Consider the following 23,817-nt stretch of genomic DNA (forward strand, 5'->3'; position numbering starts at 1 on the left):
AAGGAAAATTTATTGCACCTTGTCTTGAAAAGTGTGCTTGCGAGAAGGTGTGGGATTTTTTCCACAACGCGGCACACCGTCGTTTCTGACACATTCACAATGTCTCCCGTGGCAGTTCGAAAAGTCCTAACGCCATAAAATCACATGTCGACGGGCAGCTGTAGCACAGGAGGTAGCGGCAGCCCACGATTGCACACATTTTCCTCCACTGGCAATGTATCCAAAAGGCTTCTTACGGTTTTCTTCATGAAGCGGTACCGTATACCATATGACGAACTCGTGATCATCAAAATGGTCAAAAGGAGTTTGATGGCCCCTTATTGAACGTTGTCGCTCAGTGGTAATGTTCTCAGCACCCAGTTAAAGGCCATCGTGGCACAAAACGCAGTCGATGGACGCAGCGAACGACCTGTCTTCCGCCATGACACCAGCCAAAGTCGAGTTGAGGAGCGTTCTCGAGGTAGCACAGATGCTACCTCGAGATTTTCGAGGAATGCACGGAGGAATTCCTCCACTCGAGGAGCGTTTCGAGTCAAGGTCGATTTATGAAGCGCAGAACCGGCCTCGAGGAGCAGCTCGAGTCGAGTTTCGAGTCGAGGCTCGTTCAAGAATACGGCGGTAAGATGCTGTTGGCTATTTATTTGAGTTTGAATTCACTTGGGTTCTTGCATGATTTAGCCTCATACATTTTGCATAAAACAAGACTGCGGGCAGTGTAAAAGGTATGGTTAGGCTTCTGTGTTGCCGTGAGGGCTCGGGTTGAGGTGGATCGTACGCGGTTGTGTTTTCCGTTCTGATTGTGCTGAGGTGTCGTTACTTAGTGAACAGTATTACGCCTGTGTGTGCAGCATATATACGATACGACTAAATACGTTCCTGTCAGTTGGAGATTTATTCCATGTGCCACTGTTGTATGCTGCATATGACCATTAAAGAAAACGATTAGTACAGAGGAATGCGCTAGAATATACGACCACAAGGTAGATGCAGACAGGACGAGCGCTTGCTTACAACTAGCTTTAATTGGCATCAGCCAGAGATATAAAGGTTCAAGGAGCAAAAGAGTATAATCGGTTCGGTGATTACAGTCGAGTAACAAGTAACAAGGTTATCTCTCGTCACCCTTCCAGGAAGCTCATTTCAATCATGTGCAAGCATATCGAAGTGTCGCTTACACATTTTTCACCTAGTTTTCTTATTTGATAAGATTCTACTATTTTCCGTGCCGTTGCATCCCTGCTCCTGCACAATATTTTTAACTCATTCAAAATCGGTTTCCATGTGCAGCTTTTACAGTGGGCTGGCAGATGTACAAGGGGGCCATTTTTTACGGACAGTTCATGTTCACCTAACCGTTGATTCACACACCGGCCGGTCTGTCCTACATATACCTGTCGTGACGACGATGCCGACGCAACGCGGCCAGCCTCATCAACATCGCTACCGCGCGCCACGCTCGGTAATCAGTTCCGTTAAGCGCACAGCCCAGACCAGCCGGTCGTGCTGATCCCAAAATAAACCGCTCTCCTCTTACGTCGGCTAGGCCTCATTCATTCTCCCTCAATTGGTGACCCGGATTTCGAACATCTCGCACAGCCGCTACCACCTCGTCATGGAAAACACCAGTTCAGGTGACTCTTCTGCATCTCGTCTCAGCGCAGTTTCCATGAAGCTTCCCCCATACTGGCCCGCTGACCCTGCTCTGTGGTTTGCCCACATTGAGTCACAATTTGCAACCCATGGAATCGTCAGCCAGCTCACCAAATTCCATTACGTCGTGTCAGCTTTGTTCCCCAATGAGGCAGCAGAAGTTCGCGACATTATTATGACCCCTCCCACGTCAGGCCCGTACGACAGACTCAAAGAGGAGCTTATCCGTAGGACAACAGCCTCTGAACAACGACGCCTTCAGGAACTGATTACTTCGGAAGAATTAGGCGATCGAAAACCGTGGCAGCTCCTTAGGCGCATGCACCAACTTCTGGGCGATCGCGCGACATCTCTCGATGCTTCCATCGTGCGCGAGCTTTTCTTGCAACGACTCCCATCTAACGTTCGCTTGATACTGACCAGCTCTGAAGGCATTACCCTAGAAGCCTTGGCACAGTTGGCCGACAAAATTATGGACAACATGTCCTTGCCCATGTCAGCTCCGGCATTGTCGTCTATATTCAGCGAGCAGTCCGAGCTGGCAAAGTTGCGTGCGGATCTCGAAAAGCTCACCGATCTTGTCACAACCAGCTTTCGAAATCCCCGCTCCCGCACCCAAGTCCTGCACGCACGCGCAATTGGATTCCGCCGCCGCCGCAGTCGTTCATGGCCGTCCGATCCCAACAGCAACTTCTGCTGGTACCACGCTTCCTTTGGCAACCGTGCTCGCAAGTGCACACCACCATGTTCGTGTGCGGGAAACGGACCGGCCAACAACTCATGGCGACCAGCTCTGTTGGCCCCCCTTGTCGCCGCCCATCCCTCTTTTTCATCATGGACCGACTCACAGGCGTCCGGTATCTCGTCGATACCGGCGCCGAAGTTAGCGTCGTTCCTCCTGCACCCGGCGACAAGAAACGATGCATCGCATCCACCCTCGAAGCCGCCAACGGCTGTCCCATCCCCACATACGGCGAGCGCTTGGGTACCCTTGACCTTGGTCTCCGTCGAAACTTTCGATGGGTGTTTCTTGTTGCCCAGGTTAAGCATCCCATCATTGGCGCCGATTTTTTGGCACATTTTTGCCTTCTCGTCGATGTGAACAGACGCCGCCTTTTGGACACTCAGACGAACCTTACAGTGTATGGCATTCCGTCTTCTCCATCTCTGCTAAGTCCCGTACTGGTCCGCCCAGCTCCCAAATCTAGATTTGAAGCTATCGTCCGAAGTTTCCCAAACCTCGCGCCGTCCCCCAACACCGAACGCCCAGTCAAGCACGGCGTCCAGCATTACATTGCCACGACAGGGCCTCCGGTATACGCTCGAGCTCGCCGCCTCGCTCCTGAGAAACTTCGCGTCGCTCGGCAGGAATTTCAACATATGCTGGACCGCGGACTGATTCGACCGTCATCCAGCACTTGGGCATCTCCACTCCACCTCGTTCCGAAAAAGACCGGAGATTGGCGCCCGTGTGGCGATTATAGAGCCCTGAACAAAGTAACCATCCCAGACCGTTACCCGCTGCCCAATCCCCGAGACTTTGCAGCCAACCTACATGGTGCAACCTGCTTCTCAAAAATCGATCTTGTGCGCGCGTATCATCAAATCCCTGTAGCTCCCGAAGACATCCCAAAAACGGCGATCATCACCCTATTTGGGCTATTTGACTTTGTTCGCATGCCATTCGGACTCCGCAACGCCGCCCAATCATTTCAACGTTTTGCCGACCAAGTACTCCGTGGCCTGGATTTCTGCTTCGCATATTTGGACGATATTCTCATCGCAAGCACATCCGAAGCAGATTGTCATTAACATGGCCAAGAGTGAATTTGCAGTCTCACAACTCGACTTTCTCGGCCACCACGTCGACAGGCACGGTATCACCCCTCTCCAGTGCAAAGTGAAAGCCATCCAGAAGTTTCCCGCCCCAACCAACCTTCGGGAGCTTCGGGAGTTTCTAGGGCTGGTAAATTTTTACCGCCGGTTTATCCCTGGATGTGCGCAGATTTTACAGCCATTGCACGACCTTCTCCGTCACAAACGCGCGGCAGCCCCTACTTTCACCTGGACAGACTCTGCCGCCGCTGCATTCGCTGAACTCAAGGACAAGTTATCTAGCGCCACGCTTCTCGTCCACCCGAAACCGGACGCTCCCACAAGCATCATGGTTGATGCGTCGAACACCGCTGTAGGCGCTGTCCTGCAACAACACCTAGAAGGTCAATGGTCCCCGCTCGAGTTCTTCTCTAAATCACTATCACCACGAGAAGTCCGCTACAGTACCTTCGGCAGGGAACTCCCCGCTATATACCTCGCCATCAAGCAGTTCAGATTCTTTGTTGAAGGCCGCCCTTTTTTTCGTGCTCACAGATCACAAACCGCTCACCTTCGCCCTGCCAACTAATGCCGTTGGTTACTCTCCTCGTGAACTCCGACAACTCGCCTTTATTTCCGAGTTCACTTCAGACATCCGTCACGTTCATGGACGGGACAATGCTGTCGCCGACGCTCTCTTTCGCGTCCACATCAACAGCCTCCACGTTCCTGGCCTCCTCCGAGTCGATTTCGCTGTCATGGCTACCCATCAGGAGCTCGCTGACCTACGTTCGTCATCCTCCTTACGTTTCGAAGAACGTTCTGTCTCATATTCAGACACCCGTCTCGTCTGCGACACGTCCACCGGCTCTCCACGACCATTTGTCCCGCACAATTTTCGTCGTCTCATTTTCGACGCCCTTCATGGTCTGTCTCACCCAGGAGTTCGGGCCACTCAAAAGCTCTTCACCGCAATATTTGTTTGGTCCAAGATGAACGCCGACATCAGAGCCTGGACACGAGCATGCATTCACTGTCAGCAAACGAAAATTCAGCGCCACACCATCACACCTGTGTCAAGCATACCGCTTCCTACACGCCGTTTTGACCACATTCATCTGGACCTTGAGGGCCCCCTACCACCATCCAACGGGTTCACGTACCTCTTTACTTGCGTAGACAGGTTCACCCGTTGGCCCGAAGCGTTCCCCATACAGGACATCACTGCAGCAGTCGTCGCTCAAGCTTTCGTCGCCGGTTGGATAGCGCGTTTTGGCGTCCCCACCACCATCACTACAGATCGCGGACGTCAGTACGAGTCTCGCCTATTCGCCGACCTCATGAAGACCCTAGGAATAACTCGAGTATGCACGACTGCCTACCACCCTGCAGCCAACGGGATGGTGGAACGTTTTCATCGTCAGTTGTAAACCTCTCTCCGCGCACACCACTCAAATCGTTGGACCGAGACCTTGCCAATGGTCCTCCTTGGTATTCGGTCCGCCTTGAAGACTGACCTCCAATGCTCGTCAGCCGCATTAGTGTACGGTGACACCCTACGTTTACCCGGCGAATTCTTCCAAAGCTCTTCACCGCGACTCTGCACCGGCCTTCCCGACGCGCAGCAGTGCGCCGAGGCCCTCCGTGACACCATGGCCAAACTACGCCCTGTATCCCCCCCCCCCCCGGACACCACCTGCCACCCACGTTTTCGTCAGTCAAGACCTGAAGACGTGCACCCATGTCTTTGTGCGCCGCGATGCCCTCCGGAAGCCCCTCGATCCTCGCTACGATGGCCCTCACCTCGTCGTCAAGCGCAACATCAAGACATACGTCGTCGACGTCGGACGACGTCACGACGTCATCGCTATCGACAGGCTGAAGCCAGCTTATATCGCAGACCCACCACCTCTCGCTACTGTGACCTCGTCAGCCCCTTTGCACCACCCGGTTCCCACTGCCGCTTCCACCCTACCATGCAAATCCAGGCGACCTCACGTGCACTGGTCGACCCACCTGGTGACCAGCCACTTTTATCCCAAGGACTCCGTCCAGTCAGAGGGGGGGGGGGGAGCCATGTCGTGACGACAATGCCGACGAAACGCGGCCAGCCTCATCAACATCGCTACCGCGCGCCACGCTCGGTAATCAGTTCCGTTAAGCGCACAGCCCAGACCAGCCGGTCGCGCTGATCGCAAAATGAACCGCTCTCCTCTTACGTCGGCTAGGCCTCATTCATTCTCCCTCATAAACTACCACAGGTGAGCGGTATGGGATACACAACTCCCACCGCGCACGTCACGTAGACATTATGGTGATTCTTGCCGCATCCCTCATTTTTTGTTGTCTTTTCTCCCCAGATATGCGAGCACATAGCCTGGCCAACTTTGAAGGGGCTGAGAACTCTACCGGAATACCGTGTCTGTTGGCCACCTTCTTCCAATTGTGTGATGTCCTGTGCACATATGGTACTATCTCTGGCCTTTTTCTGTCCTTTATTTCTTGTCTTTCTCCTTTTTCTCTCCCTCTCGCCTTATACTCCTTTACTAAAGACTCCGCGCTTCCCATCAGCACAGATGGACGGCATCCCGCCCCCTTCAGTCTGTCAAGCTGTTGATTGAAAGATTCCTCCATGGCATGAGAGCAGGATTTTTTTAGACTCTATGCAGTTGGTAGCTATGGCTCGCTTCACCGTCTTCGAGTGCGAAGAGTCATAGGGCAACAGTCCTTTGTTAGTTCTATGTGAGTAGTGGCAGCACACGTGGTCATCTTGGAAGATGAGGATGAGGTCCAAAAACTGCAGTTTGTTATGGAGTGGCAGGTCATGGGTGAACGACAGGCCTTTTCCACACTGCCAGAATGCGCTTAAAATATCCTCGATTAAGTCGTCATGTTCTAAGCCATCACATCTGTCTAGCAGCACCAAATAATCATCTACATATCTAAAAACATTTTTCACTGGTTTTGCGTAAAGGCCTTTTGCTAGGTGTTGTCAATGTCGGCTAAGAATATATGGCACAAAATAGGTGCCACACTTGACCCGATACATATGCCTTGTCGTTGTATGTAAAACTGGTTATTAAACCTAATAAAAGTTGAGTTCAAATAAAATTCAAGCAGAGACATGAAACTCCTTACTGAAATCCCTGTAGAATTCTGGAAACGGACATCATCATTCTTCTCGACACAGTCACGCACTGATTCAAATAGTTGTCTGTGCGGCACAGAATAGAATAAGTCCTCGACGTCCACAGAGAACGCAATTCCTACTGTCGTGCTCAATTGTAAAAATGCTGTTACGTCTTCGGAATTCTTCGTAGCATACGGGTCCTGAACTGACAGGTTTGTCAAATGTTTTTGGAGGAACTTGCTTAGTTGATGCTGCCAGGTTCCCCTTTCGCTGACTATAGTCCTGAATGGGGTACCCTCATTTTGAGTCTTTGCTGAGAAGAACGCCGTAGGTTGTCACTGTTGCTGTTTTTAATCGCTCCTGTGAGCTTTTTCAGCTACAAGTTGTTGCATAACGTTAGCGCTCCATTTTTAACTCTTAGATGGGTAGAAATCCAGCGAACCGGTAGAGATGTAGGAAGGGAGTTGCCTCAGGACAGAAGCCGCCGATATTGCCGGCATGGCCACTGCTTTCTGCTCTCTTTATTGCATGCCACAACTTTGTATTACAAATATATATTAAAAAAAAAATTTGCTCTCTCTGGAATTTTCCCCACGTAACCACTAACCTCCTTATCTTTCGCTATGCTTGCGAATTCTTGCCTGTTGTCCCGTTTCGTCCACGTGTTCGTGAACCTTCCATTTTTCTGCAACCGGTCTGTAGCCTAGATCACTACGTTCACATAATCCCCTCCACACTCTAACAAAGCAGCCATTCACTCCCGCCGTAAAAACCCGTACGGACCTTTCTTCCCTCCGGGCTGTTGACCCACATTCGCACAAGCTCCAATGTTATATACTGCATTGAATGCGGCGACTGCTCTATGCAATACATTGGTGAAACCGGCCAACAAATGAACAACCGCCTTACCGGACACAGAACCGACACGTCCAACAAACTCCCCAAAGCAGTCGCCGAACACTTTAACGTTCCTGGTCACAATTTTGACAACATTAAACTATATATTCTAGAAACCGGGTTTAGATCCACACGTGACAGACGTGATAGGGAGTCTTATCTCATATACAAGTTCAACGCTCTTCACCCGTCTGGTATCAACAAATCACAAGGCACCCTAGAAACACTTCACAAATAAAATATGCTTTTCCCATCTACCTCCATTATCATCATCTGTTATGTTCTGCATGGCCACTGCTTTCTGCTCTCTTTATTGCATGCCACAACTTTGTATTACAAATATATATTTAAAAAAAAATTGCTCTCTCTGGAATTTTCCCCACGTAACCACTAACCTCCTTATATTTCGCTATGCTTGCGAATTCTTGCCTGTTGTCCCGTTTCGTCCACGTGTTCGTGAACCTTCCATTTTTCTGCAACCGGTCTGTAGCCTAGATCACTACGTTCACATAATCCCCTCCACACTCTAACAAAGCAGCCATTCACTCCCGCCGTAAAAACCCGTACGGACCTTTCTTCCCTCCGGGCTGTTGACCCACAATTCGCATGAACCTTTAAACACGTCACACCTAACCCTTTAAATACCATGCCAATGATGAGGACGGTGCCCAGAAGAAGAACAGTCTCTGTTCGAAATATCGGCGGCTTCTGTCCTGAGGCAACTCCCTTCCTACATTTTTAACTCTTGTGGTCTTTTCGCGCACTTTTTTCAAAGTTCTTGGATATTGCCTGTACAGCCTTCTTATTGAACATATCCTCTGGTAGGACAATAAAGGCCCCCTCTTTGTCCGCTTGCATCAGCTTAAGATTGCTGTTTTTAAAAAAGGAAACGATCCTTATAGTAGGATCTTTCCTAATAGTTTTTGAGTTAGGCTTCTCCACTGACCATGACAGGGCTTCCACACCTTCCAATAAGCACCTGTCTTGACCCGTTTCTTCAGCTCTCATAGTCATGCGTCGGTTTGCCGAAAGCCAATCATGTCGTGCTACTGCTGTCTCAGTGCAATATTTTGGCCCTTTGGCGAGGACGGACCTCACCTTGTCCGGCGCAGTAACTCTGTCTAGCAGATGCACTTTTGCTGTTTCCTGCCTTCTGTCTTCGGATTTTTCAATCTTTCTTGCTTCGTTGAGAACGCACATCCCCAACATTTTTGTTAACTTCTCTGCTTGGTGCGTGATGTCCCTCATCTTGACGGTAGCCAGCCACTCAGGAAACTGTGAGTAGCAGAGGACGCGGAGCAGATCTTGGAATAATCGTACCTGACGCCAGGTCTCAGAGCGGACGATCTTGCAGATGCGTCTTCTATGTCCTAAGGATGGTTTTATAAATCCAAACAGGTTGGTAACTGAACGCAAAAATGGCCTTAAAGGGACAGTCGCATTCTCCGAGGTCAATTTCGAAACTAACGCGAATTCTAATTCCTTGCCGAGCACTGAAATGGGACCGAAAATACCATTTCGATCCGCGGCGTACTTTTCGCGCAATCCGATGAAAAGGAAACCGGAATCCTAGCGCCCTCGCTCTCTAAAAGTGGGAGCAAACGTCACCCGGATAAAGCCAATCAGCGCGTGCCCTGGGTAAATGCGAGCCGCGCGCCTGTTTGGCGATCGCGAAGCGAAGGTAGCAAACATGGAGTCTGAAAACGAGAGTGATGTTTCTCTGTCTGGGGGAGATTCTGACGAACATGTAAGCGGTAGCGGCGACGAGTTAATGCTGGATGATGACCCATACTCTACGGACCCAATGCCTCTGGAACCCGCCGACCATGCAGAGGTGTGGCTGCAGCTAACCCGCGGGATGACATTTTCAGGTGACATATCTCTTTGCATGATTGCCGTCGGATGTGCGAAACAGTTTAGAATGTTGAAATTGTTGTCGGCAGGTGTCTGTGTTGAGTCTGCGACCCACAGGAGCCCGACGAGCGCCTGTGTTGCCATTCTGTTGCCAGGGTGGTAGAAATGTGCAACAGTGCCGCCGTGCAGTGCATAACACAACACCCATTACTCAAGGACATCTGCCTCCGTAGGGAACTTCTAGTGGTGTACGCGCCTCAATTCTGCCGCTATGATCAACATTTTAGGCGACTCAATCCCCAGGACCACAGGTAAGCTTGCTGCAGTGCTCTTCCGTTTGCTGTGATTACGACCGTAAAGATTTTTTCGGTTTAAATGACCTCCCATCAAGATTCGGAAGGGTAAACTCGGGTGCTAGTCGGGTGTTGTTGGTTACGCAAATTGTCGAACCTAAAGTGGACAGGAGTTGTATACAAAAGGGGCGGCTATTCTCAGCAGCTTTTTGGCCTACACAAGTTTGTCCCCCATAAATCATAAGCGTGGCCGACAGCCATGGGACGACCCAGAATCCTGGTCCAACAATTCCATTAGGAAAAGTGAAGAAACACAGTCGCCTCAGCTAGTCTCGATATGCTCTCAATTATGCCAGTTAGCCATGGCCCGATTGGCAACACAAAACTCTGATTGACAGATATCCAGTGGGAATTCTGAAGGATAGTCTTACATGTCTGAAAACAGAAGCATTTGAGGTGCGAATAAAGGGGGGAGGGGGGGGGGGAGCATGTTACTGAAGAATGTAAGAGTAATATATTTTGGGAGAAATTGGATTTTGCCGGAATTGGAGGGAAGCTGGTTCGGGAGGGAGTTAGCTGTTGTAATCGGGTTCATCCTGAAAGAGGCGGACCATTTTTCTGTTATGTTGCACACCTGCCAACCTTCCAAAATGCGGGAGACCCCGGAACTAAGAAAGGAATGCACAGGCTTTGAACTCCAAGGTTGGGATAGTGTCTGTTCTTCTGTTCTGGCCATTGTTTTCCCAACACTGTGGGAGATTTGGCAGGTATGCAAATGCCCACAAGATATAATGCTAAACAAAATGAAATGTCATGTGGATTTGTCTTTTCCAGGTGCCTGAGGTTCACGGCATACTCGTCATTCACGAGATGGGTCTGGGGATACCTTGGTCCAAGGAACAGACGACAGGTTCCTGGATGCGTTGTCCGAGCCATCAGGAGGGAGTTCCCATCTACGTCCTATCAAGGCTATCAGCGTTAGGACCATCGAAGCAAGGGTGTCTTGACAAGAGAGACAAGCTGGTGCATACTGATGGCTGGAACTGGAGACATGTAGTCGCAAGACAAAAATTTTGCTGACATAGGCACACTTTGTGTAAATGAGCCCTTGGTCATCCCCCTTGCCTCCCATCAGAGGTTTTGGAGGATACTATAGGTGTGTGGTGTACGGATAGGTTTATCCGTACACCAGACACCAATAGTATTCTCCTAAACCTCTGATGGGAGGCAAGGGGGATGACCAAGGGCTCATTTACACCAAGTGTGCCTATGTCAGCAAAATTTTCGTCTTGCAGCAATCTTCGTCTTTTCGTCATTGCAGTGTGGGGGATGTTTTGTCTTGTCACTCTATCTCCAGTTGCAGTCAACAGACTGTCTACCCGTCTGTACAGCAAAAACTACTACACGTGGCAGTATTACCTCTGGCATCAAATCCAGACTGTACTGCACTAAGCTAGTGCCGAGGTGGGAATATTTTGAATTCTGTGCAGATTTTCAATGCGGTGTAGTGACGGGAATAAAGAATGACCCTATAATTGTATCGATTTATTGTACAGTGGAGTATGACAGAGTGGGAATAACGAAATAGCATAGGTTTATTTGTCTCCCATTATGTATGGGAGGCAAATAAACCTAAGCTATTTTATTATGTTGTGCTGTGGTTCTACATTAATGTGGTGTGAAGTCTGGGCGGTTACAGGTACGCTGCCACAGGGATGTTAGGAGGGTTCATGTTGGCAGATCCATATCTGGTGTACTAATACGCTATGCAAGTCTGTGTCCATTGTTTTCCTCTTCCTGGAATCAGGGGATGACAACCCCCTTGTGAGATGCGCCGTGAAGTGGGTCCCCAGCACTTGCTTCAGCCATGACCTCCACATCTGAAATATGGCCTTGAGTGTTAACACTCAAAAGAATATGTTGAGGGCCTAGCAGGTACAATAACAAATATAAAAATGACTATGCAAATAAATCTTCCCCTTTGCGGTCCCTATTTCACTGGCACAGTTACATTATCGACATTACGTTATAAACGCTGGCTGCTGCATCACACAAGATTCCTTTCACACAACTCTACAATTTTCAGGGCTCGTACATATCCATTATTTTGTGGGACGTGCAAAAAGAATTGCAATATTTTCGTGGCTTGACAAAACATACCAAATCCAGTTGATTCCGTTGACGTGCTTGCTGCCGCCTGAAATAGAGCCAGAAATTAGCAACAAGGCTGCAGTAGAATACTGATGCAAGTGTCTCGGACGTAGCCAAACACAGATTGCGATGCTTTCACATCCCTGAATGCTACCATCAGGCTTACACTATGAACTGTAGAAACATCCACTAGCTGCAATAAGATTAGAATAATGCTGTCATGTGGGAGTGTTACGTTACTCCTGCATAATACTGGCAACAATTAGAACAGCAACAACACACCAATCTTTTTTCTCTAGAGTACGCGTACTATTGCGTCAGGATGCTGCAATCATTGTAATAATTTGTGTACATTAGTAGCCGGTGTGACTGTGACGTTACAATCGGCGGCGAGGCCAGGTGTTCGCGATTATGTTTACTGTGACAACTGACATTTTTCATCGCAGCGTATAGCTGTGACCACGCAAAATTGTCACTTACCTCCGTTACTGGTTCCTGCCCTTGTTCCTGATCGAATGTGGTAGGGGTGGTAGGCACGGCGTCAATCTTCAGCCGCTTCTGTTTCTGCCGTAGCCCAAGCCGAACTTGCAATACATCTTCATCACAATAGGCGTCGTCGGCGAAATGACAGGAACAGACGCGTGAAACATTCAATCCTTGGGCCACACCACAGTAGTGGCTGGCGATCGCTGCCTCCCACTTTCGTTTCGTTTCGCCATTGCGAGGTCGGTGAAATGTAAGCTCGGGATTCGCGTTATAAGTCTTTCTGCACCCGAGCACGTAGCACCGGTTTCCTGGCTGTGACATCGCACGTCAAAGGCGTGAAATCCTAGGCCACACGCTGTGGTTCACAGTACTTCAAAGCAAACGCGACAACACAACAAGAAAAAGGGGCAGCCGCACGCTCAGACACACACAGAATCTGCGGCGGGAAGGAGCGCCTCCTGATGGTTGGTTTATCCGGGTGACGTCATCCAGTGTCGGCGCCTTGCGGGGATTGCCGTGCGCGCCGGAAGCGCGAACATTTAAAAATCGTTTCTGAGTCAACCAAGTGGATTTGTGCGGAGAAAATTTGCCGGCGTACATTATGAACGACAGGGAACATGACCATAATAGTTCCGGAACACGCTTCCGGATGCGACTATCCCTTTAACGCAAAAACCAGTGAAAAAAGTTTTCAGATATGTAGATGATTATTTGGTGCTTCTAGACACACGTAGTGGCTTAGAACTTGACGGCGTAACCGAGGATATTTTAAGCGCATTCTGATAGTGTTAAAAAGGCCTGTCATTCACCCGTGATCTGCCACAACATAACAAACTGCAGTTTTTGGACCTCGCCCTCATCTTCCAAGATGACCACGTGTGCTGGCACTACTCACCTAGAACTAACAAAGGACTGTTGCCCTATGACTCTTCGCACTCGAAGACGGTGAAGCTAGCCATAGCTACTAACTGCATAGAGTCCTCCCTAAAAAAATCCTGCCCTCATGCCATGGAGGAATCTTTCAATCAACAGCTTGACAGACTGAAGGGGGCGGGATGCGAAATTCCGTAACGTAGGCTAGTTTACGCATAGGAGAATGCGCTGCATCGCTATTGGTTGGCGCTGCGGCAGCCTGAAAACCTGCGGGAGCCAGAAACGGACGCAGCCGCCAGCCGCTACCGCGGTCAACATGGCGCCCAGTTTGTGTTTACTGAGTGCGAACTGAATTATTGCGAAGGGCAGGTGCAAGGAGCAAATAAAGTGGTAGGTGAACTACTCGTAGCGCAGTGGTGAAAGTTCTGTGGCCAGCCTTGGTTCCGTGTGCCATTTCGTTGGTGTGTGCGTGTGTTCGTTGGTGGTGGTTTGTGGGTGTGAGTTCGTTTGGTGTGTGCCGTGTGTGCGTTTTAAGCTCGCATGGACCAAGTACGATCAGTAGATGCACCCAAGTGTCAGTAAACTCAACGGCCGCTCAGCACGCAAGAAATTCTGAAATTCGTTGCGTTTTCTTAATTGCACTTCTCGCTTCTGGCCTCTGTTGACGCAGGTAGTAGAACCACCAGGAACTTGTTGCTGTGATGGGATTCTGAATAAGGGCAAAGTATTCCGTATAGCCAAACATGAAGGACAACTAATATTTTCATTTCGACTGTCTCCCGTACATTTGGCGAGAGAATTGATGCTGTTATTCTTGCGTCCTCAGTCGACGATTGAAAGGATGTTGTCAATTTGTGGGGTTTCGCGAGCAATATTCCAAGCTTCGCACCCCCCTCCAAATAAAGGGGAGGGGGCGGAAGGGAGTGGTGATGTATGCCTTCCCTGTATATGGATGGAAGAGTCTAGTACTCAACGTTTTTTTTTTTTATGCATCCATGAGCCGATATACGAATAATTACCATGCGTATGTCATGTTGATTGAAAGGGGATCTGCCTGTAATAATATAATTCACAGCTGCCTTTAGTTATGGTAACCTATGCAGCATGGTCTCTTAAGCGGTCTGTTATTGTGTGACCTTGTGACCTGAAACTGCAAGTTGTACCACTTGTCAAGTTACCATGGGCCATTTGGTAATTTTGCGAGCGACTGTACAGCAACTGAAACTTACTTTTCTGTATCAGATAATGCAGCTTACTGTAATCTGTACATTTTTTAGCAGCTTTTCTCCAAACTGCTAGTTACTGATCTTGAAGTTGAATGATTATCTCATACTGCACGGGTACACACCACGTGTACATTTTCAGACGATTTGGAAGCAAGAAACTGCAGCTCATGCAAGCAAAGCTGAATGTTGTGGTTTTGCATTGATAGGTGGCAATGCACAGCAAAGTTTTCATAGGGCAGAAGCTGCAATGAATCTTTAATGTGGCATGCTGTGTTTTCACATAAGTCTGCCCCCTTTGGCATCTGTAATAGTAAGATTCAAGTGCATTTCAACGTTTTGACTGCTGCAGAATGAACGTTTCAGTTTGCACAGCGCACCACAATATCCATCCCATCTTATTCATTTCACATAACACTCCCTCTGCTGAAAGTACAATAAATATGTATTTGGAAAGAACACAGTGGCCTCTAGGGTATCTTAGTGTAGCAATTTTTCTGTCGTGGATTGGCATGACAGAAAATTGACAAAGTTGTTGGTGTTATGGCCTCGCATTAGGATGGTTTTGATGCTTTTTTGAAAGAGCATCACCCACTGCTGCTCATTTTGCAAGAATGCTTTTAGTTGCATAGTTGCAGTTAAGTTAGTTTAGTTGCACATGCGCATGGCTTGCCTCTTTCCAACCTATCTGCCATGTCAACGTCAGCAAAGTTGTTGGGGTTACAGCCTCGCGCAGACTTACGTACGTACTCAAAATACAGTATACTTTTTTCTGTATTTTGATACTCTAGGCAATACTTTTCTTGACAAGTATTTTTAAAGCATGTAAAATACTTTTTTTCACTATTTGCTACGCAGTACCCTAAACGATCCTTCCTCGACATGCCGTTTCCCGCAAACTTCCCCGCAGTGTCCAGATTTTCAGCTCACTGGAATTTCCCCATGTTTTTCATTCTTTGTTTTTGGAAATTCGCGCATGTGTCATTCATCCTCCTGTACAATAAGCTGGTCCCATGCTTCGCCTTGCTCGTCAGAAGCTCGACCCATTCATCAGAAAACTGTTCCTATTCATATTCCCAGGTGAATCCCCACGGGATTAGGTACAAGAGAATCCCAGCATTTATACCTTTAGTTACCAAAGCAATAATCACGCCTCAGAAGTTGAAAGACCCAAGCTGCCATACAGGAGGGGTTACAAAGTTTTGGGTCAGAATATATCACCAAAGTTTACTTGAGCTCACCAAAATACACAAAATATTACTTGACACAAAGACCTTGGAAATAAACAATGTGCTTATGTATGGCAGATGAAGTTTATTCCTTTCAGTTGTACGGCCACATGAGCCAGAACAGTAGTTGCACTTGCTGTTAATGCTAAAGTACTTTAAATAGTATCTTAAATACTTGGGTATTTAGTGCTTTACTCAAATTAGTTTCAGTTTTGAGTATTTCGTACTCTATTTTAAATGCTTTTTATGCTGTGTATTTAGCATCGTACTTTAAATACTTTTGCGCATTATTTTGTACATGTTGGGCCTCGCATTAAGATGCTTTTTCGAATGAGCATCACCCACTGCTGTTCATTTTGCAAGAATGCTTGCACACATTCTCTGTAGCAGTCCTAGAACAATGCTTGGAACTCTTCCTTCGGTTTTTCCACACCATCCGCAGTGTCAGCATACACAATCTGAAATGAATCATCACAGTGTAAATGGCATTTGACGGTAACATAAATAATTGTATATGGCACAGCAGTTGTACAAGGAAACTGTACGAGAGTCTTTTTTTTCCTTTTCTGGAAAAGCATTGCTCTACTAGTTGGACTTGTTTCTATGAATTTGTTGTTGGAAAAAGAGTGCATATGCAAAAACGCACTACACACCACTCTTGCGGTGTATATTGCCATATTGGCTCCTGTTCAATTGCAATGGTGGAACGCAGAGGCTTTACCACAATTTCGCAGTTTCAGACAAGCGTATCGCAACAGCCTTTTTGAAACCATGCCAGTTTCTTCGGTCATCATTAGCAATGGCAGCAGTGAGTAGGGGACAGGCATGCACCACTGCAACTCGAAGCACTGTTGTGGGTCTTAGACTAAGCTGCGCAACCTTGACACAATTAGAAAATAGGATGGCACGAATAGTGATTTTCAAGTTGAAATCAAATACAAATTGAATATGAATATTTTTAAATCGAAATGAACGAATAATCAAGGCATAAAATGAGTCACGCAAGTCCTGACAGTACAGCATTTTTGCAGTTTCCTAAAACATTTATGGTTTTTCTAATTGACAGACCAAAGTGGGATTGAGCAGCCATTAGCTTTAATGTTAGACCTTTCCTGATAGAGGTCTTCACACCTGTATCTGAGTAGTGCAGATCGTGAATTTGAAGTTAAAACGAAACACAAAACTGAGAACGGAGGACTACCAAATAGAGGGTGGTATCTTTACAGGAATAACCCAGACAAAATAGAGAGTAGTATGGCAAACGTCAGCATTCGAACTGGGATGCAATTTGTCCAATTTTTAATGGCCCTGGGGAGCTGTTAGCCCTGTCATAAATGTGATTTTTGTGTGCTCCCAGACATCTTTGTACAACTTTGACCAGCTTAGCTAGTATAATCGGTGACACGTAGGAATGAGCCCGAGCTCACTGCTACACACAAACATGGTTGTAGTCACACTTTATCAACAAATCGTTTGAAATGCTGACATCAGGTCCCTCCGCTCTTCTGGGCGGACATTCTTCGTAGATTTTAGCCAGTGCCACTCTGTCTGAGCCACATGGAGCTGGCAAAGTACCTGGCTCACTTTTGGCCAGATACGATGAAGATCTGCTTTTTCAGCAGCTGTCATGAAGGTTTGAGGCGCCTACAAATAGGTAAAATCACGTTGAAACAACGGAAAAATAAACAGGCTCTTCGTGCAGAAACTAAGAAGACAGTGGTGTTACATATATACTAGTATGATCACCATTAGCTGGCGGAGGTAAAAAAGTCTTAAACGAGGCAATATTACCTTGAATCAATGTACAGAGACGGAGGACAACAGATGCAGACGGGAGTTCTGTCTCCCTCTAAGTCTCTTCTTCGTCTCCGCACAAGAGAAATTTAGGGTAATATTGCCTCCTCCAAGGCTACACTGACTTGCTTGCATTCAATCTTTATGTCCTGGTTCATTCCACGTCCCAGATGTTGCACTATAGACTGTCAGACTTCTTTCAAATAAATTGTGGTTGATTGTTCCCATGCAGCCAATGCTCTCCCGCTTGCAAAAAGGAAATTGCTTTGTGTCCGCTTCTTGAAGATTTGCGAAGGGACATGTGACCTACCTGTTGAAAAAAAATTCTAACAAAATAGCTTTTTTTTTTTGCAAATTCTAACCAGATCTCTTCTGAGTGATGACAAAGCGTAACACTTTCGTGCCATATGTACTGAAGGTTAATCGACACTTTGTGATCGGTGGCTGATCGATAGTTTATGCCCTGAGAAAAATAAAATTCGAAAATTCTTTGAATTTTTTTGGAACTCCGCAGTTTTTTTCAGATCCACTCCAACTGTTCAGCACTCTTGCCTAAGAGGCACAGAACATGCTAGAAATATTTTGAGGTGCGCATATTTGGAAAAGTATGTGGGAAAAAAATTGGAAGTTCAGATATACAGTGAAACCTTCCCATGTTGGACACCTGCGATGCAGCCGAAGCGTGTCCTACTTATAGAGGTGTCCGAGTTACAGAATATGGGGGAAACAAAAAATGGAAAAGATCACAGCTGTGTTGCCAGAAATGTCCCCGTTCTTCAATTTGTGGTCCTTAGTGGTACCTGGTGGTACTGGTACCTCTACCCACTCTTCGCTGATAATTATTACTGATTTTAGTAGATTCAATTCTGTTCAAATTCCACTTAATGGCATTACCTCTGGAGCTTTTCGAGCAGAGAGGACTTGTCTCTGAAGCGTCAGCCCGCTTTTCATTGCTTTTGTGCAGTGCGCGTTCAAAGGCTCTAGACAAACCGAAGACAAGTGCTCACACAAAGAATTACAATGTAAACAGCACTTGTTTTTGGACTCGAAAAACTAAAGCAATAAAATGCTGAGACCAGTATAGGGAAAAAAAGGGGCGAAAGTCAAGGCCACTGGCTCATTTTGGGTCCTTTTGGTGCAAAGATGGGCCGATATTGAGGTAATCTGGCCAAGGTTTTGTCCGACTTTGCAGGGAAAACCCTGTCCTCCTTCCGAGATAGGGAGGTGTCCGACATAGAGAATTTCGTCCCCATGCAGTTTCAATGGGATCCTGCCCGTGCAATGAACTCTTGTCCGACATGGGGAGTTGTCCGAGGTAGGGAGGTGTCCGACTTTGGAGGTTTTACTGTATTGCTTTTTGACACCTAGTCAGCCGTCAATTGCAGAATGAAGTGGTTCTGATAAAATATGAGACAATTGCATTTCATAGTACACACCTTGATTTTTTTTCCACAACGTTTCATAAAAAGACTGCTTTTGCAATGAAATAATTTTAGAACTTGACCACCATCACACACATCCGGCATTGCCCCGCAAGGCTGCTTCAGCCCACAACGCATCGTCGCTGCTTCCTCCAAACACACTGGAGCACCACTAACCGATTTGCGTTCTTCAGAAACATCTTGTAGAAATTAACCTTCAAACTTCAGGTTCTCACGAGAACAGCCTAATTCTGCGGCGCAGTTCAGGAACACTGGTCCTACGGATGTACTTAGGTGACATTGGACACTGGCGAGCCATTGAATGACCATAATCAGTTTAAGCGACGACGGACACGATGCTTACTAACACAGACTCTACGGTGCAAGGCAATAATGTGTGTGAAATAACCAGGGAAAGTACAACAACTTAACTCTTTCAGCTACCACAAAAGAAAAAATAACAGAAGCCTCGAACTGTCCAAGTGAAGTAATTGAGGGGTCAGGCCCCGCCAAGCTACAGTGTCGTAGCTTTTTGCCTGTACCCCCCTAAACCCTTGGTAAAAATAAAAATTGATATGAGGAGCCAGCTCAGCAGGCTGATGTCGCCTCCAGTTGAAGTGAACTAGATATAATAGGTGAAGACCCATCGTTGCTGAAGTACATCCTGGTCTCCAGTGCTCCTTGTGTACTGTGCTGCCGCAGAAGGTCATTCTTGTGAATACCTCAAGCGTGGAAAGTTAATTTGTGCCAAATGTTTTTGCAGGCAACGTAAATCTGTTTGGGCTGCTCCTGTGTGCGCTTGGCAGCATACTTGGGGTGAAGGAGCCAGGCAAGGCAATGCCGCATGAGTGCGGGGATGGTCAAGTTCAATATTTCTTTTTTTTTTGCTGCAGATGATAAACCTTTGTACAATGGGTATACTTCCAAATGAAATTTATCTCATATTTTTATCAGAAGTACCTCAGTGTGCAATTAACGGATGAATATGCGATAAAAAGCAACATTTCTCAAATTAATTTTTTTTTCTGATAATCTTCCAAGTCGGTGTACCTCAAACTATTTTTAACACATTCTGTGCTTCCTATTCAACATCGCTAACCATGATATGTAGCATTATTAGATACTAGGTTTAAAAATATGTTAACCACTAAAATAACTTAACCTAACCTAAAATAAGCACGGCAGTCGGTACCATCTTGTCTGTATAAAGAAGTATTTTCCTTCAGCCTGTGAATGGCCTCTCTGTCATCGCCATATGCATCCTTTCACCACTGTTCATACCAGTGGTACACTGTTCTCTGCGTTGGGTTAGCAGCTGCACTTGCAAGCAGTTCATGGACATTGTTTTACATATCCAGCTTAGTTTCATGTAGGCGTATGGCCTCGAACACAGCCATGCCTCCAAGGAAGCAACCTGCTTGTGACAACAAAGATAGAACAAATGAACAACAAATAGCATGTTGTATGTTAGCTATGTAACATGAGATTGCACTGTCTTGCAATAAGATCAACAAATATACCTCATGAGAACCTGAACTCCTTGTTGAGCAAGTTATACACATTTAAGATTGCATATTGCAAATCTAGTCTTGTTCCATGATTTTTCTATCTTAACTTTTCTAGTAGTGTCCAGCATAATATGGGCTAAGATGACTATATGCACTTAAAGACCCCTAATCATCAATCCGCATCATACGTAAACCCCTGCCCTATGGTATTGCTTTCAGGAGGTGGGTAAGCAATGAACAGATTGGAACAGCAGAACTACCTGAAAGTGCAAAGAACTCACCGTTCAGATCTCTTCACCGTACTAATAATCCGCGAGGTAGATGTACGTTTAGTGCAGTCATCCAGCCATCGTTGGGCGTCGTCACAACAAGTTGAAAAGAAGGACATTCGTAACATACGTTGAATTTGAAGATGCTTTGTTGTCAACACAAATGATGCGTACTGTCACTGCTTCCAATCGGAACATGTCCCAATTATATTTTCTGTTTTCAACGCTTTTACGTGACAATATTTACAATATTTTCCTGGCAATGTTTGTGGCACAAATCATTAATGTGGAAGAATTAATCGAAGTAAATTAAACTGACCACAAGGTGTCACGAACGGAGTGTGCAGATAGTACGGTGGGTGCGGATAGCGTTTAGGATTAGCTGGTGTAGCAACAGCTGTTATGGCAATTCGCATTATTGCTTTAGGCATTCAAGCATTGCGGATAGCTTGCAAATGCTTGTCAAGACGCCGCAATGCTGATTTGGCGTGATGGTTTGGTCTTGCAAGTATACTGCCTTAATTTTTGTCCATGTTCTACTGCAGTCAAGTAATATGTTCTCTTGTTCAGTGAAGGTCTACAGTATCTGTAACCATAGAACGATGCTGCGGTGCGCTCAATTTTCAATGCTGCTGCGGCACTTCATATTAAAACGGCAGCACTTCACCTCTGGGCTGCAGTCCTTGGATATCTTACAGAGTTTCCCAGATCGGTATGGGGAGGAACGGAGCTTTTGTGACTTTTCGGTATTCATAAATACTGGAACATTCTATTAGTGAAGATTTCTACACTTATTGCACCTCACACAATGCCGTCGCATATATTCTACCCTGCGTCATTCATTTGCAGTGTGAAATGTTTCGCATGGTTTTTGAGAGAGCCTGCCGCTCACCTGTCCATTATGATGGAGTCGTGGCGATGCATGTTCCAACGCTTCAGACTACGTATACGCGTATAGGTGCATATAAGAAAGAAAACTTCATGTACTCTGAATGTGTATGGTGCAATTTGTGCTAGTGTGTACCCAACAACTAGTTTATTTGGTGATTATGATTGGGGAGTTTCATCACCAGGGGCGATACTCAAACCCGTTGACTGTGGTGGTGTGGTAAAATATCATAATGAGTCACCTAACAGTGAGTACTGAAGTCCTATGATGATCAAAAAGGTCAGAAATGCTTTGAATGCAGAACTTTGGTGTGCTGTATGTGGCCATGGACCAAGAAATATCGACAATGTGATGGGGCCAGAGTTTGGCTGATTAAGAGACCCTGAAAGGGTGGTTCGGGAAGGTTTCTGGTGCGAGCGCTGAAGAAGCATGGACCTAGTGTGCGAAGAGTAGTGACACACCATTCAGTAGCCTTGCTTGGACGATACAGGAAAATGCAAGTTTCGCTCCAGCAAAGGAGTTTAGCTTGTTTTTTTTTAACAACGCAGAGGAACATTCGTGGTCAGAAAGGGAGAAGGGTGTATACCACGGTAATGTGGGGAGTCTGTGCAGATGGCGGACGGACAATCGGATCAGGCCCATTATCTCGGTTTGGTATCTTTCGACTTATCCGCTTATTGCATAAAGAGGTTCAATTATTCATGTTCGGTAAAATGAAGGAGGTTTCAAGCTTAAATAGGAAAAACGTGTGTGAGAGGAAGTATGTCATGTTGCTTTCATAATGTTGCTTTCCAAAACTTTCAAAAGAGGTTAATTGAGTAACAAGTTATTTTGCCATATAATCACCAATTATTTAAAAATAATAATATAAAAGAAAGTGCTCAGGACTTCCAAGCACCAGAACCAAATTAAAATGCCTGTATTAAGTGCCAGCAGAGTCTGTTACTGTAGACTGAGACTTGCCATTCACAGGCACACACGGCACACTAAGTCTTGCCAATTTCTACAGGCACATGTGTCAAGGAAGTAGAAATATAAATTTAACGTCTAGCACATCCAGTGGTCTACAAATTAGTCCATAGGGTGCGACCGCTTTGGTGTTAGGCATTAACCATGGACATTGATGTTACCAGGGTTTTTTCCAAGTGGAGCAAGAGTGCAACCCCCCGAACACCCCTTTTTCTGGAGACAGACATTGGGCGTTTAGAGGTTCCTATCATGGCATGTGAGAATAAACATTACAACCCATGACTAAAGAGTGCACCATTTTTACAAGCGATCTTGAGTTCCAGGGGGGCCATGGCCCCCTCTCGGTACGCCCATGACCATGGGGTACCACTTCCTTCCCGAGTAGATTGTAGTTTGCTGACGTTATGGTAGCCAGAAAATATTTCGGGAGGGCAGTTTCTATGGGGACTTTACATGGGGGAGGAGGATCCCCCTTCGTTTTCCTCTCCCAAATGCACAACCAAGGGCATGATTTGAGGGGGGTCGACCCCTAAACCATCCCCTGGACGACAGTATAGGCGCGTGCCACAGCAACAACCATTTGTCATAGTATACAGGGTGGTCAAAATTACGCTTTCACGAGCGCTACGCAAACACACCGATGACAGGAAACCGGATGATAGCTTTACGCTACTTTTGTAAGAAACAGGTGCTGCTAATTATGTAGCACCTGTTTCCTACTCAAGGAACAGAAAAAGTATCACCAGTTTTCTTTTGTTCACCTATTTATAAAGTGCTAGTGAAAGCTTAAATTTGAACACACTGTATGTGTATTTAGAGAGAGTACTGTGTTGCAAAACTTGAAGAACGGTAAGTGGATCATTGGGGAAATATGTCCACCACTTTAAGACGTAACGTAACAGCATGCACTGGTAGAATGATTGCAGAAGAATATGTTTGAATAGTTTATTTATGTCACGCATTTGTACATGTGATCTTATTTGACACTGCTTTTGTCATCTTCAAAGTAAAAAAGACTACTGCCTGATACTGTCGTATCTTTTGTGAATCCAAGCTCTTGCAGATGCTCATTAAGCGACGAGATCCTTTCAGACGCAAGAATAACAGAACACTTAAATTATCTCAGCAAATGTATGGAACATAGCTGAAATGTGGTTGCACAACCTGCGGTAATAACGGTAGCCACAAGCGAGAAGCGCAATTATGAAAACAAAACGAATTTGAGGCTTCTACTGCGTGCGTCTTGAGTGTACTTGTACATGATTAGGGGAAATGAGCTTCCTGGAAGGGTGACGAGAGATAACCTTGTTACTCGATTGTAGTCACCGCACTGAACCGGTTGTACTCTTTTGTTCCTTGAACCTTT

The 23,817-nt window shown here is 46.5% G+C and overlaps 1 protein-coding gene across 1 annotated transcript in view; it reads right to left on the bottom strand.

Moving 5' to 3' along the window:
• The window catches only part of LOC135381923 (neprilysin-1-like), a 178,002-nt gene that overhangs the window by 81,121 nt on the left and 73,064 nt on the right, over positions 1 to 23,817 (bottom strand). The gene's annotated exons all lie outside the window — the stretch shown is intronic.

The sequence above is a fragment of the Ornithodoros turicata genome, chromosome 1, assembly GCF_037126465.1.
Source record: "Ornithodoros turicata isolate Travis chromosome 1, ASM3712646v1, whole genome shotgun sequence".
NCBI classification, from domain to species: domain Eukaryota; kingdom Metazoa; phylum Arthropoda; class Arachnida; order Ixodida; family Argasidae; genus Ornithodoros; species Ornithodoros turicata.